The sequence below is a fragment of the Helianthus annuus genome, chromosome 14 (assembly GCF_002127325.2).
Source record: "Helianthus annuus cultivar XRQ/B chromosome 14, HanXRQr2.0-SUNRISE, whole genome shotgun sequence".
Taxonomy (NCBI): Eukaryota; Viridiplantae; Streptophyta; class Magnoliopsida; order Asterales; family Asteraceae; genus Helianthus; species Helianthus annuus.
Genome location: NC_035446.2, coordinates 162,175,058 through 162,188,308, shown reverse-complemented (window position 1 = coordinate 162,188,308; position 13,251 = coordinate 162,175,058).

Here is a 13,251-nt window from a genome sequence, read left to right as displayed (position 1 = left end):
GTGCGCCTTACCAGCGGAAGGCACACAAGAACAGAAGAGGTAAATTTCATGGTTTTACCTCACACCTCCAGATATGACGTACTCCTTGGGAGAGAATCCCAAGGTGATTTCAATATGATTACATCCGTCCCCCACTCTGCGGTCGGTTTCCCAACCGAATCAGGGGTCGCGATAATCTATGCCCGCAGGGACGTCATGATGTCAGACGAAGTACGTCCGACCAAGGTCGCAAGACCCACTCCCAACGACCAACCAGAAAAATGGGTTCTCAACGCGAGATACCCAGAACAAAAGGTTACATTAGGTCACGCCTTGTCCCCGACCACAAAAGCACACCTGAAGCAGCTTCTCTTCGGGAACCAAGACATTTTCGCGTGGACACCCGCAGACATGACAGGGGTCCCGCGTGATATTGCGCAACATCACTTGAATACCTTACCAGGTATCAAGCCGGTGATCCAAGGCCAACGCCACCTTGGGTCCGCTAAAAATCAGGCGATGCAAGAGCAGGTCGAAGAACTGCTCTCCGCAGGCATCCTGCGGGAAGTTAAATACCAGACTTGGTTATCCAACCCAGTTATGGTAGAAAAACCGTCCGGGGGCTGGCGCATGTGCGTCGATTACAAAGACCTTAACAAAGCCTGCCCCAAGGATGGAAGTGCTTCCTCGATTGCTACAAAGGGTACCATCAGGTACAATTGGCAGTCAAGGATGAAGACAAAACGGCATTCCGCACTCCCACCGGGAATTACTGTTATACAAAAATGTCGTTTGGGTTGCGCAACGCGGGCGCAACTTATCAAAAGCTGATGAACGACACTTTCCGCGGCCAAATAAGCAAAAGTGTCGAAATCTACATGGACGACCTAGTCGTCATGAGCATGGAGGAAGATACCATGCTCACAGACATTGAAAGAACATTCCAGACTCTGCGAAGCGTCAACATAAAGCTCAATCCAGGGAAATGCTCGTTTGGAATGGAAGAAGGCAAATTCCTTGGGTTCATCGTGACTAAAGATGGATTCAAGGTGAACCCGGAGAAAGTTCAGGCGATCGAGCGCATGCCATCGCCTTCATCGATGAAAGAGATGCAACGACTAGCCGGCAGGCTAGCAGCACTCAACAGATTCTTAGCCAACCATGCAGCTAAGTCTTATCCTTTCATCAAGACTCTGCGGAACTGTTTAAAGAAAGAACAATTCCAGTGGACCGCAGAGGCTGAAAACGCTTTCCGGGAAATTAAGGAGTGTTTGATACAACTCCCAACGTTAACCGCACCACGCAAGGATGAGCCACTCATATTATACCTATCCGCCGCGGACAATGCGGTGGGTGCGGTATTGATAGTGGAACGGGAGGGGGTTCAAACACCCATCTATTACATCAGCAAGATGCTCAACGACCCAGAGACAAGGTACTCAATAATGGAGAAGTTGGTGCTAGCATTGGTGCACGCTTCAAGACGGTTGCGACGCTACTTCGTAAATCACGTCATCACAGTGCTAACCAATTACAGGATCGGCTCGATCCTATCCAAACCGGACATCTCTGGGAGATTAGCAAAATGGGCAATCGAGCTGGGCGCACACGCGCTACACTACAAACCGCGCCCCGCAATTAAAGGCCAAGTCTTAGCTGATTTCGCCGCCGAAGTACCGGTGAATCGCATCCAAGAATGTGAAGAAGCACAAAATCCTGCACCAACGCCATCTTCCTCAGAAACATGGGCACTATTTACCGATGGTGCCTCCAACGAGGAAGGTGCGGGCGCAGGTCTGCGACTCATCAGCCCTGATGGCCAAGAGCTTACATATGCAATCCGCCTCGATTTCAAAAGCACAAACAACGAGGCAGAATATGAGGCCCTGTTAGCGGGACTACGCTTAGCAGTCAAACTCGGCGTGCAACACCTGGAAGCACATGTCGAGTCTTTATTGGTTGCAGGACAAATACGCGGCGACTATGCCGCAAAAGGGGACATCATGATCCTCTACCTCGAGCAAGCCCTGCAACTCACATCCAAATTCGCTTCGTTCAATATCCGACATATTAATCGAAGTGAAAACAAGTCAGCGGATGCACTATCAAAACTCGCATCCACCAGCTTCCAACACTTGACAAAGGAGATACGCATCGAAATTCTGCAAAATCCTTCGGTACCCCTGCGCCAAGTCAACGTCATTCAATACGGTACAATATCATGGATGACACCTATTATCGCATATTTGCAATCAGGTGTGACTCCCGAAAGCAAGTCAGAGGCACGCAAGTTACAACACAAAGCATGTCACTATCAAATGGGAGACGGTATCTTATACCGAAAATCATACCTAGGGCCACTCCTGCGATGCGTCAACCCGCAAGATGCCACATACCTCATCCGAGAGATACACGAGGGCATATGTGGCATACATGCCGGACCACGCATGGTAGTGGCCAAAATCATTAATGCCGGGTATTACTGGCCCGACATGCACCTGGACGCCGTCAAAGAGTTGCGCAAATGCATCGACTGTCAACGTCATGCTCCAAAAACTTTGCGGCCAAAAAACAACTTAGACCCCGTCACAACCGCATGGCCCTTTCAGAAATGGGCAATTGACGTTTTGGGACCTTTCCCTGACGCTCCGGGTGCGGTCAAATTTATCATAGTAGCGGTTAATTACTTCACAAAATGGGTAGAAGCAAAACCGCTCGCCTCAACCACTGCTATGATAACAAGAAAATTCATTTGGGAACACATCATCTGCCGTTTCGGTTTACCAATGTGCATTGTCACCGATAACGGCACCAACTTCGCTGCCGACGAATTCCAAAAATGGCTAGAAGAACTACATATTGAGCACATATTCTCATCAGTAGCACACCCGCAAGGGAATGGCCAAGTCGAGAGTATCAATAAAAGTATAGTCGAAGGCATCAAGGCACGGTTGGGAACGGCCAGGCGTGGCTGGGTCGATGAACTCCCAAGTATCTTATGGGCTCACCGTACAAGCCCAAAAACGAGCAACGGAGAAACACCCTTCAGCCTAGTCTATGGTTCAGAAGCGGTGATCCCCGCGGAAGTAGGTCTCCCCTCTCCTAGAATGTTGGCTATTGAAAAACTAGACAACAACACGGAACGCAGGATTGATTTGGACCTTTTGGAAGAAAGGCGTGAAAACGCTGCCATCAACGAGGCCAAATACAAATCCAAGCTGGAAAAGTACTACAACACGCGCGTCCGCGTTTGTACTTTCAATCCAGGAGACTACGTCCTACGCGACAACGAAGCATCTAATGCTGAGCGCCCAGGCAAACTTGCCCCCAAGTGGGAAGGACCCTACCTCATCAAAGAGGTCTTAGGGAAAGGCGCATACAAATTACAAACGTTAGAGTGCGAACCTATCGCACGAACATGGAACGCACAACAGCTTCGACGCTGTTATATGTAAGCCATGTTCCTACATTTTCTATGTAACATATCGGGCCGCAGGCCATTGGCAAATAAATAAATAAGCAATTTTATACATTATTGTTTGTTACTACTATTACAAATGCGTGTCCACTTTGCGGTATCCCAAAAACAGATTGGCAAAATCTTCATTCGCGATACCCATACAAAGTGGTAACCACACACAAATATTGTAATAGGCCAGCAAAAGGCAAAAAGACTTGCATATTTATCCGGCCGGATAAACAAGTTTTTGTTAACACTAACACAATTCCTGAGCCCAAAAAGGCAAACAATGGAATTGACGCGTACTCATACGACAAAGGTATGGAGTATACTTGACCCCATTCACAAATGGGTAGAGTTCCGGTTATATAAGTTTTTACAAAGCTTACACAATTCTAAAACCCTGACGGGGTAAATAACGGAATTAACGCGTACTCATACCGCAACAGTATGGAGTACACTCGACCCCACTCACAATGGGTAGAGATTTGCATACATACGTTCAAACATGCAAGAATTAAAAACACTTGTACAAATTGAACAAAAAACTTTATATTCAAAAAGTTCAAGCACCCACGCGATGCTTAATGGATTTACATAAAGTTCCTATCATATACAAGAGGAAGACAAAAAGGGGGCACACTAGCCAACCTAAACCCTATTTTGTACCACTGGTTCCAGCACCACCAGCGGGATCTTCCTCTTCCGCATCGGCAAAGAGCATCCACAGCCGATCTACATAATCTGCAGCCTCTAAACAGTCGTCCAACTCCTCCACACAAGCGAGGGACGTATCATAAAAGGAGGCTATAGCCGCGTTCAGGCGACCTTCGGTGTCCACGTCATGGAACCCAGATCGCTCTGCAGTAAAACCGCCTTCAGACATGACGTTCATATGACTGACACAGCGGCTGTAACCAGCTTTAAAACCGGCATCGCGGGCACGTTCCTTGACCAAGTCCAAACCAGCTGCCGCCTCAGGTGCATCCATGATAGCCTGAATAATCTGCAGTAAAAGGATGATAAGTCTCGGATACTAATCCAAGCAAATATAAAGGCAAGGGATACTTACACGCGCGATACCGTGACTCCGCATCCACTCACGGTCAGCCTCCAGTTGGTTAAACGAAGAGGTCAGAGCATCTCTGGCCTCAACGGCAACATTGGCCCGCTCTTCCGCTACAGTCATACGGGCTGTGAGGTCAGTGACCGCGACCTCCCGGGTCTGAACCTCAGCCTGTCAAAGAGCAGAAAACAGTTTACTCAGTAAACATTCTCAAAAAGCAGGGAAATATAAAACAAAGGTAACAAGTCATACCTGAAGGCTGGCAACAACTTTATCCAAACGAACGCGCTCAGCATTCGCCTCTTCAAGAGCCTTGGAAGAAAGGCTCTCCCTCTCTTCGGCCTCCTCCAGGGCCTTCGCAGCACGCGCCCCGGCTTCCTTGGCCTCTTCAAACGCCTTTATGGCCCCGGCCTCCGCATGCTGCGCTTTAACCGCAATCGCCTCAGCTGTAGCTTTCTCTTTGCCCAAGGCAACGTTCGCTGCCTTGGCGTTCGTCAACTCCTGCCGAGCACGAAACAGATTGTCATTCTGCTTAGCCCAAGATTCATTCCACTTCTTGCGCTCATTGGACAACTTTTCGTTCCAACTCTTGCGTTCATCAGAAAGGAGTTTGGCAAGAGTACGAACCTGTTTCAGCTGAGCAGTGGCAGCCCACTCCGAGGTCTGTTTCTGCTTCTCAAACGCAGCTCTATCCTTCTCAAGCTGCTCCGCATCCGCATGAGCAGCCTTGACCAACTCTTCCGCTTCGGCCCGCATGCGAGCAGCTTCCTCCTCTCTGCGGCCTAACACCTTGTAGTCTTCCAAAATGGCGTTCGCCACTATGGAACTTCCTACTAGCATGGTGGAAAGTTGATTGATACGCAGCTCACGGGGGGCGGCACGGGCACGTTCAACTTCAAAGGGGGTGACCAGACCACCCAGAATCTCCTTACACGCAGAAGGGTCATTGGAAATATCATCCCCCTGCATAACAGTCCAGTGGGGTCGGTGATACACAGTACTTCGACCCTGGGTATACGTGCGGTAATAATACTCCAATTCAGACTCCCCAGGCTGAATCGGAGGCCCATCATAACCCGCACCACCGGTACCCGAACCGGTAACCTTCACACCAGCAGAAGACTTATGTGGCTCATCATCAGTCTCCTGCGCCTCCGCATCAGACTTTTGTCTCACAGAATCCGAAAACCGTAGATCCAAATTATCACCTTCTTTGGGAAAGATTAGATTGTTGGAGGAATTAACGGTATCGAAAATCTGGGTCGCAACCTTCTCCGCGGTACCCTCCATTTGCACGGTTGACTCATGCACCACCTCGACAGGAGGTGTCGAAGGTTTCTCAGTTAAACCCGCACCCGTGGCATGCGGGGGTGACGCCGGAGCATCAAAGATAGAAAAATCTTTATCTTGAAGCTCTGCAAAACAAAGTCAAATAGCTATCAAAACACAAGTTGTACATAACACTTGAGACAAGCTATACAACACTTACCAACAGTACCCGCAGGTTTCTTTGGTGTTGGACCAGTCCTCTTAGACTGCAACCTCCGACGTTTCGGCCCACCGGCACCAGCGGCCGTCTCTTCTACTTGCCTCTTCCCAGCACCAGACTGCGAGCCCGCAGCTGTACCCAAACCCTCAAGGGTATCAGATACTATCACATAATCCAAGTATCTACGGAAAGAAGAGTGAGAGATACCTGCCGCCTGCGGCACCAGATGAGGCACAACAGTGACCTCCGGTATTTTCTTCTGGCGAAAGCGCACGCCTTTCACCGTTTGCCTCTTAGGCACACCCTTCGCATCAGGGTCCCCTAAGGCCCCAAGATCACCTGCATGAAAACCATCCAAGAGGTGAGTCAGTGCAACCATTATTGTTATCACAAGAAAAAAGGATTCCTAAATATACCTTTGCCCCGCGGCAACTCAACTGCCAATGCGGCCTCAGTAGGCACCCGAAAGTTATCTCGAATGATAACATTAAACTCCTCCTCGCCATCCGCACAAACAACTGTTTCAACCTGACCCTGGAAATCCGGGGCAAACATCCTCCATAAGGGAGCATCCTCTGATAGCAAACGCACAAGTCAGTAACGCATACGGGGATAAGAAAGTTAAACAAATGAAAAGTACGTACCACCACTTTTCTCCCGCACCACGGGCTTTGACTTCTTGTTCCTCCTTGTCAGCATCATGCGCAACACCCACAACTGTGTGTTGCTCAGCTTCACCGACTCAATGGTCTGCAACTGCGGAAACCACTCCACCGACTTCATGCTAGGGACTGCAATGGTCTCTGATATGATCGTCACGGTCACATTCCGAAACATCATATTTGCAACAATCGCAGCAGCCTTGATATAAAAGAACTTCATTTTCCACTTCGTCATCCCCTTGGGAGGAGTCATCAGTTTGGGACTACCCTCTCGTTGACGGAAAGAAAAGAACCCCAAGGACACCGTCATTTGATAAAACCGTCGGAAATCTCCAACGGTAGGCTCTATGCTAAGAGCACGAAAGGTTGATTCAAAATTTCGAATCCGGATCATACCAAACGGACTCAGTTGAGAAATGTGGACCTTGTACCACTCCAAAACCTCAACAACAAAAACAGTCAAAGGTAACCGGAGATTACAGTCACCAAAAAAGTCTGCCCACATGGTCACATTACCGACCGGAGCATCGGCACCGGTGTCACCCTCCGATGGGTAAAAGGCCCCATATTCAGGGGGCATTTGGACATCAAGAATCAGACGATCAAAGGACTTCTTGGTCCACTTTAACACCGGTAAACCACTACCGGCGGCTCCCCCCTCTTCTTCCTCCGCCACCACCGGCGATGAAGACTCCGGGTTGTCACCTTCCACATTATGTGGACTTGATGGTTCAGCCATCAGAAATGTCGAAGAAACGAAAGAACGTGAGTAGAAACACTAAACTCAACCTCACCGGAAGTTCAAGAAGTATCGTCGGAGAAGACAAAGAAATGTTCTCTCACCGGCAAATTTTTGAAATTTCGAACAAGTGAGGGGAAACCACGAACGGTTTCCCCTTATATACCCATCGCAATTAATGCGGAGGGAGAAAACGAATCATCACGTTCAAAAAGAACGAATTGCGCGACACCACGTGTCAACCGCCGTTTTCGCTGACGGTTATCACGCGCGCGTGGCCGCTCACGCGCCTGACATAGGAGACGTTTACACTCTTTGCTACAGTGCATTTAACGCCTCAGGCAGTGCAAACGTCCTTTCATTTCAGCACATGCCAGAAAGATCTCACCAACTTCCACCAACTCACACGTGAGATCAGCCACGTATGCAATAAAAAGTGATTACCTTATCCAATTACAAGCGGCATGCGGTTTCTCTGGTATACCGCACCATAACCCATACCGCATGTCGTTTTTTTATATACCCCTAAAAATAGGCAAAAATATATATCTCCACACTATAAGGGGGTATAAGACCTTTCCGCACTACCCACGAGCACACGTGGAATATGCGGAAATGACACACACGAGCCCGTTCAGGTGTGCCAGATACTCATAACCAGCGTTGTTCTTTGGACTGAACCGCATCTCAGATACAGGTAAACCGCATTGCCTTCATTCTCTTCAAGCTTCAAATCCCTCCTGTCCGGTTCACAACCACAGAGGGTGCATGAACCCCTTCTTTAACAAGAAGAAGGAAGGGAATGTACGCGCGCGCACATCAGCAACCCTGACTCCTGAACCTTCAAGAGCCACATCCGAATAACACACCCGTTTCGAGCGAATATGGGAATGCAAAACCGCAGACACTCATGAGTCGCTGCGGACATAACCATAGCTTCCGCAAATGGTTGTTACGGAAGAGCCACAACTAACTCCACATCGAGGAACGAAACTACTTCAAGGAAAAACTCCTCGGTATTGGAGCGTGAAGGAAGGCGCCTAAGGAAGAGATGCGGACAAGATCCCCAATGATCATACGAGCCCTTGTCGAACAACAAGCGATCGAACAAGCGGTAACAAGTCTGCTTATGACTTTGTTACCCTACTTGTACGTTGGATAGAATAAACAATGATAGGCATTACCATGCCTATGATCATGTTTATTTGACCGTTATCCAGAGTCACATTGTTCGACCAAACATGGCCAACAATGACGCAAGTGCCCAACGTTGTTCCCACAACCGTGGCCAACAATGTCAAGCAACGAGGTAACCGCAAAGGACGTGCGGTTACTTGAGAGCTAATAGGAAGAACATGAACACCCCACGAAAGGAATCATCATTAGATATCCAATCATGGGAACAACATGCTCTCTTCTTCATTCACCACTTCAAAGGTTGGTTCGAAGTTTGTACACTTCCTTCAACTAATTCCTACAGTTGGTTCGGCACACCAACAGGTGGCAACCAGCCAAAGGCTGAGAATTTCGCATCAGACGAAACATTTTCACCGGTACGGAAGAGGCGTCAAATGACCCTTCCAGACCTCCAGCTTGATTTACAAACAGAAAAGACCATCCACATGGTCTAGGATCTTCTCCAGACTCCAAACTACCTTCTAAACACCATAGTCCAGTACTCCTCCCACATACAACTTGTATGTGGCAGCAACACTAGACCGGGGGGACTTGAAGGGGTATGGTCCCAGATCTCGCGTCAGCATCGACCGCGAGTGACCATTACCCTTATCAAAACCCCCACCAGCTAACAACCTACTTGTGCCCATGCGAGAACGCGTCGACACAAGGGTTGAATCCAATCTATCTAGTGATGAAGGAGGACTTACATGGAACATGAGAACGGTAGAGTGATGCGACATAGCATCACATCTGATGTATGAAAACGGAAGTATTCACAGCGATGCGGCCTCGCACCGCGTCCAGTGAACACTTCTATCAATACAAGGAAGCTGGATAACAGCAACAGTCACCACGGGCGATGATGCGGCCAGCACCGCATCTCGCGTATTTCTTGATCACAAGCAAGAGACGCGATAACATCAGATGTTACCGCAGGCAGCGATGCGGCTAGCACCGCACCCTATACGCTCAACAAGTGGGACTGACACCACAGTGCAAGTGGAACCAATGGCAGTCACCTGTCAGGTCTACGTAAGCGACAGACTGACGTGGCGTCGTCTCCCCGGCCGACATGTCTGACACACCTGCAAAGGTGCAGCATGCCGTCAGTCTATCCTTCCACCTCCTCCTTCACTCCTCGGCTATAAATACCAACCTCAAACCAGGTTTGAGGTATCTCTTCACAACTCTCTCACTACTACTACTATCTTACTTTGCTTCCCAAGCAAACTACTGATTCTCACGCCGGAGAGTGGTAACAAGGAGCACCCCCCACCCCATCCTCCTTGTTACGAGTCACGGTTTGTTTCCTTATGCAGGAGATCAACCCACCGGTGATCCAGCCAGCGATCCTCGAGAGGAAGGGATTAACCCTTCTTGACGAGACCAGTGAGTTAACCCTGCCCGGTTAACCATTGTTTCATAAATATCTATTAACAGAGCAATAGAATGAATAGTGTTTTAATGGAAACAATAACATCGTTTGATCCTTTTCCTAGGTTTTGGATTCCAGGCTGAGAAACACGTGTAGTTATGTGGGCTCAGGCTTGCCACGCGTTTTAATTCACGGGAGTGTTATCATCTTTCTCTCACTCACTTTTACTATATTAAATAATTATTTTAACACATCAACAGTAGGGTGGGTAACTAGATTGAACATTAGTGTATTTGTGAATTGAGTGAATAAATTTTAGCCATTGATTTACATTATAAAATCGTAAAATACACTAGTGTATTTTTATAATCAAATCATGGCCATTGATTTACACTTGTGTATTGATAATTAAGGGCTAGAATTACTTCATTAGTTTTCACTTTCGAAAGGATTCTTTACAAATGAACCTAACCTATTAAAAGTAAACCTAATAATTTTCGCATCGGTGCTCTTGCGTGTCCTGTTTCCTAGGACCGCTATCAAATGACTTCACTGCCTCTCTATTCTAGAAGTCGCTCTCACCAAAATGACATCCCATATATATACACCACATGATCTTCCTTAACATCTACGTCTCACCAACACCTACTCCTTTTCACAATTCATTTCCAAATCTTTTCCATAACCATTCTTATAATTCTTCCAATGAATTCCACAACAATGGAACACCGAATAGATACCGATTATAACAACGATGACGAAGACGACACTCTCTCCCTGAGGAACCTTCAAATGTACGATCAAACCCCCACCAGCTCCACCCGTAGCAGCCCTAGAACTTCCTCCGCCCAAGACCTATTCGAGTTCTTCCCCACCCTATCCAATTATACTGCAACCAGAGATATCATGTTCTTTGGTAAACTTATTCCTAGTTCTGTTCATAAAGGCGACAATGAGGAGTTGAGTAACCGCGTCCTTGGATCGACATCCTTCAGGTTATCTGAGCGGCCAAATGAGAACGCGGTCTATCTGCGATCAGTTTCGAATAGAGATTTCGGTTCGCCTCAGCGTAGAATGAAGTTGTCGATGTCGAAGTCGAAGAGAAGGAGGTTTATGTTTGGTCCAGTGAAGTTTATGCCGGAGATGGATATGAGTTCTATAAAGGAGAGACAGGCACGGCGGATGTTTGCGGTGGCGGAAGGTGGTGCTGATAGGCGGAAAGCGGTTGAGGTTACCGTTAGGGAGAAGAATACGACGGTGAGCTGTAGAGCGCGGTTGAATTCTATGTTTGAAAGGTCGATCGCTTGTCTACGATATTGACTGATTATCTATCTCGTATGGAAGTTTCTTTTACTTTTAGACTATTTTTTGATCTTAATACATAGAAAATACTTGACTTTTGACTATTATTTTTGGGCATGATTAATGGTTATTGTAAGTTTGAAACTTAATTTATTTGTTTATTTGTTTACTTTGTATCTAGTTTATATTGTTATATAAGAAATGAAAGGGTGTCGTATAACTAGTGTCTTGTTGTAAACATAACAATATTTTTGCTTGTCTTGAAGCATATGTGCTATATAAATAGTTGGAGTTAAAGGTGTGGTGACGGTGGAGGTCATAATAGTAGATTCTAAGTGGTGTTTGTTTTTCTAAAGAAGATTTGTGCAGGCTATTCTGTTTGCGCCGCACAGACTACGCGCAAACATTGTCATATGCAGACTCTTTGTTTTTTCGAAGACCTTTCATTAAAAAACGTCTGCGCAAGCTCTTCTTGGTGCTGACCTGATCCAGTCACTTCTAAGATCTTCTAAGGTCTGCATAAGAGCACCACCGTCCACCACCACCATTCACCATCCACCACCCACCACCACCGTCCACGTCTACCACCCACCACGTCCACCTCCATCGTCCAACACCACCATCCACCACCACCCACCACCACCCACCGCCACCCACCGCCACCGTCCTTAAAAAATTTCAATTCATTCGGCAATTTCCAATTCTTTAAAAAAACTAATAAAGCCTATCTTTCCGGTTTGTGAACAACCACTCGCAAATTTTGTTCAAGATACGCCCACCCTAGCCAATATAGAAACTTGCTGGTTTTTTACCAATCATTATTAACTTTTTTGGAACAGCTATTTCATTACAAACGGCTACTAGCAAGATGCTAGAGCCAAAAACACAACTAATTATAAAGAGAATTCTTACCAATCTTTCCACGACAAATTTTTCAATGACGACCTATTTTTGATTCAAAGATAACTTGGGGATCTAATTTCTTCCTTCAGCTTAGTCGTTCCGTCTTCGTTATCAGAAAATATCTTTGCGTTCGTTGCTTTCCAAATAACCCAACACGTCATAAAGATGACACCTTGGACCCTCCCTTCTTTTTACTTTTGCCCAACTACATCCATTTGTGCACTTCGAGAAGGTCAGGCACTAAGAAAGCGAAAACCGGGGGAATGCCGCACCAAGAGGATAAAAACTATCATATAACCATCGCAATGTAGTCAGGGAGGTGTGGAGATGAACCGCACATCCTACACATCAACGAGCGCACCTGAATGTTTCTCTTTCTTAAAGCAACCAAGGTCAGGAGTCAGTCATGTTAAGCCTTCCAAACAAAAACATTTAATTTTCTTGGAACCCAAGAGTTCCATTCCATAATGAACCCCTGCTCCGAGACATCAGCTTTAAGTAAGTTCATTTTCATGGAAGCTACCGAAAAACAACCATCTGGGTCTTCGGTCCATCTCCACCTATCCGCTTGGGTCTTTAAATCAACATTCTAGAGAAGGTTTAAACAACCATCAAATTCATTTATCTCCTCTAGACTAAAAATGCTTGACCTCCATCTCCATTTCCAAAAGACATGTTGCCCCCTTTCTTCGTCCTTCACTACACAAGATTTTTGTTTTGCCAACATAAAGACATTTGGAAAGACATCTTTGAGCGGTTCATTCATAACCCACAAGTCCAGCCAAACCGGATCTCATCCCCGAACCGATCTCCCCTTTAATAAGATTCGCAATTTATTGAGATTGGATTTCGCCAACCGATTCTCCATGCTCGTGAAGTGATAATTCTGATTTAAAAGATTACCCAGAACGTTAATTTGGGTTAAACATAATTCAAGTTAGCTGGAAATAAATATTGGTTGGTTTATTTATTTAATTAGCTGGAATTATTTGGTTGTTTTTAGTTGTTAGTTTTTTCATTATTTAAATAGAGTTTGAGTTGGGTTAAGATTAGTTTATGTTAGTATAAATATAGGGTTATGTATTCAGTTTTATTTG